The following is a 3,946-nucleotide window of genomic DNA, read 5'->3' as shown; positions in this document are numbered from 1 at the left end:
CTTACACAGCAACCTTTTCCTTATTGATGTGTTGGCCTTATATTGATTAGTGATGGAAAAATAGTGAAGATCTCAAACCCCTGGTTTGTCTGGAAGCAAAGTACAACCTAAGAAAATGGATTTGAAACCAGAAAAGTTGGTATTTGTGCTGTCTGTCACTCTCAGAAGCAATAAGTAGAGATAAGGATTGAATCTTTATGTGCACTTTATTCAGATGCCAGTGATTTGAGAAGATGGCGAGTTATGTACCCTAAAAACCACCTTAACATCTCATCTCAAGAAGACCTTTTTATAAGAAGAAAGGGTAGAACTTCTGGCCAAGATGGAGGTATAGGTAGACATACTGTGCCTCCTCACACAACTAAAAAAGGACAACAAATTTAAAAACAAAAAACAACCAGAACTGACAGAAAATTGAACTGTATGGAAGTCTGACAACCAAGGAGTTAAAGAAGAAACATTCATCCAGACTGGTAGGAGGGGTGGAGACAGCCAGTCAGGCAGAGAGGACTTGCAGCAAGGCAGTGGTTGGAGGACTAGGGTGGCTAAGGCAGCGGCTGGCGGACCTGGTGAGGCAGTGGCTCGAGGACTGGGTGGTCCCACATTCGAGTGCAGATAAACTGGGAGAAACAACTGGGGAGCATGATAGACTGCACAACCCAGGGTGCCAGCACAGGGGATAAAGCCTCAAACCTCTGATTCACAACACCTGTAGGGGCTGAGGCGGCAGCAGGAGAAATTCCCAGCCTCACAGGACAGTTTGTTGGAGAAACCCACAGGATCCTAGAATGTACACAAGCCCACCCACCCAGGAATCAGTATCACATGGGCCCAATTTTCTTGTGGGTAGTGGAGGAAGTGACTGAAAACCCGCAGAGACTGGAATAAGCAGCATTGTTCCCTCTTGGACACTTGCCCCACACACAGTGTCACAACACAGTGACAAGGGGTGCCCTGCCCTGGTGAACACCTAAGGCTCCACCCCTTACTACGTAACAGGCACACTGAGGCAAAAAATAAAATAAAATAAAATAAAATAAAATAAAATAAAATAATCCAAATGAAAAACCAGTTCAAAGCTCCAGAAAAAATATAACTAAGCAACAAAGAGATAGCCAACCTATCAGATGCACAGTTCAAAACACTGGTTATCAGGATGCTCCAGGAACTCACTGGGTACTTCAACAGCATAAAAAAGACCCAGGCAGCAATGAAAGTTGCATTATGTGAAATAAAGAACAATCTACAGGGAACAAACAGTGATGAGAAGGAAACCAGAACTCAAATCAATGGTTTGGACCAGAAGGAAGAAAGAAACATTCAGCCAGAACAGAATGAAGAAACAAGAATTCAAATAAATGAGGAGAGGCTTAGGAACTTCCAGGACATCTTTAAACATTCCAACAACCAAATCATAAGCGAGCCAGATGAAGACCAAGAAATTGAGACCTTATTTGAAAAAATAATGAAAAATAACTTCCCTAATCTGGCAAAGGAAATAGACTTTCAGGAAGTCCAGGAAGCTCAGAGAGTCCCAAACACCCAAGGAAGCACACACCAAGGCACGTCATCCTTACACTACCCAAGATTAAAGATAAGGAGAGAATCTTAAAAGCAGCAAGAGAAAAGGAGACAGTTACCTAAAAAGACTGCCCATAAGACTGTCAACTGATTCCTCAAAAGAAACCTTGCAAGCAAGAAGGGGCTGCAAAGAAGTCTTCCAAGTCATGAAAGACAAGGACCTACATCCAAGACTGCTCTATCCAGGAAAGCTTTTACTTAGAATGGAAGGGCAGATAAAGTGTTTCCCAGATAAAGTCAAGCTAAAGGAGTTCATCATCACTAAGCCCTTATTATACGGAATGTTAGAGGGACTTAACTAAAAAAAAGATGATCAAAATATGAACAGTAAAATGACAACAAACTCACAACTATCAACAACTGAACCTAAAAAAAAAAAAAAACTAAGCAAACAACTAGTACAGGAACAGAAGGAACAGAATCACAGGTATGGAGATCACATGGGGGGATATCAGCAGGTAGGGGGAGCAGGGAGAATAAGGAAAAGGTACAGGGAATAAGAAGCATAATTAGGAGAGAAGGTGGCAGCAAGATAGGTGGGAGTGGAGTCCACTGTCCCCCTTACATGGGTAAAACACCTAGCTGATTTTCTGAGGAACAGAGCAAACAGCCAATGGTATTCTAGCATATATGAAAATTGGAAACCAAAAATTGTAGAGGACATTGAAAAAATCAGATGGTAAGGAGAGTGCTTAAAGATAATAAGGTCCTGGGGGGGAAATGGGACAACTGTTATAGCATAATCAATAAAATATATTTTAAAAAAGAAAAAGAAGAAATGGTAGAAAAGAGGTTTGGAAAAAGGTTAATCAGATAAGAGTTGCAGTTGGTGACAATTTTCCTAGTATTTCTTTATCCTCTGATCAACAATTCTTTATCTGCACCATGGGTGCTCCCCCCCTGGAACAGAATGGCTCAGATACCATCTCTAGCACTTGTAGACACCCTGGGGCACAAAGGTTGAATTTCAAATCAATCTCTGGGAGTCTCAGAAGTCATGCGTCCCAGTTCTAGAACAACAGCTTTCCACATGCATTAATCGCTTAGGCGTATCAACGATAACTAAAATGAAAATGTTTAACTCCTGACTTCCCCTATTAGGCTGGCCTCACTTCTAGTTATTACTTGTTTGTATGACTTTCTAAACCTTAGTCCATTACCTGTGTAATATTAGTCCTTTGGATCTTTGTACAATGCAATAAGAGAACATGTTAGAAAGATGAACCCAAGGAAGGGAGTTTTGTTTTTTTTTTAAATCAAGAGCACAAATGGCCTGTCTTCCACTCTGAAGCTCCTTTCTGTTTGAGCCCATCATGGCCCCATGAGGCCTGTCAAAGCTGGAAGGGCCTCTTCCAAGGCAGAGCCAGCTCCATGCTCTTCTCATCTCTAGATCCTTCTCATTGTTCTGCTTCTCTAGTAGGAGAGAGAAGAAGGAACTAGGAAAACGGAGTCAATGAGTCAATCCAAAACAAATACATGCCTTAACATCTTGTCTCATCTATGTATTACTGAGAAAGACATTTCTTCTTGGCTCATCCTAGAGTATTTTTCCTTTAGGGGGTTGAGCCACAGGGAAAACATTGAGTTTTATAGCTAAACATATAGGTCACTTGATTAATTGAAATTCACTTTAAATATATTTAAAAATTTGGCTCCTGGTGGACAACCTAGGTAATTTTAGTGGAGCTAATGTGAAAAAAAATCCCACATTGCCCTATTAAACACAAAGGTCTAAAGAGAAGCATTTTCATTTTTTTGGCAGGAAGTTTGTTCTTGCATTATAAAAATCATTTCCAATTTATTCTATCTGACTAAAATGTGAAAAGATGTTGTGAGATAAAGGGGGTGCCAGGTTTGCATAAAGAAACAAGAACATATGGGGCACTTAAAAGGAAAGGCTTGGGTTGGAGAGGAGCAGTTGGATTTTGTGAAAGTCAAAATTATTTATTTAATGGGTCTTAGTTATAGAATTATAATTTTAGGTAATGAGGGGCTTTAGAGAAATAACTTACTGTGTTGAAAAAGACTTTCCTGCCCTGTCTGGTGTAGCTCAGAGTGTCGGTTGTCATCGTCCTGAGAACCAAAATGTTGCCAGTTCTATTCCCATCAGGGAACATGCCTGGGTTGCAGGCCAGGTCCCCAGTTGAGGGTGAGTGAGAGGCAACCAATCGATATATCTCTAGCACATTGATGTTTTTCTCCGTCTCTTTCTCCCTCCTTTTCCCTCTCTCTAAAAATAAAATCTTTAAAAAAAGAAAAAAACTTTCTAAACAGGATAAAGAAAAGGAAGTTAGAGAATATTTATATTCTATTGACTACAAAAATAATATAAACAACAAGGGAGAAGAAACAAAGTTCTTTTAAA

The sequence above is a fragment of the Phyllostomus hastatus genome, unplaced genomic scaffold (assembly GCF_019186645.2).
Source record: "Phyllostomus hastatus isolate PE091 unplaced genomic scaffold, TTU_PhHast_1.1 phas_contig_86, whole genome shotgun sequence".
Taxonomy (NCBI): Eukaryota; Metazoa; Chordata; class Mammalia; order Chiroptera; family Phyllostomidae; genus Phyllostomus; species Phyllostomus hastatus.
The sequence above is the reverse complement of the archived record's forward strand: the minus strand, read 5'-3'. Positions refer to the sequence as shown.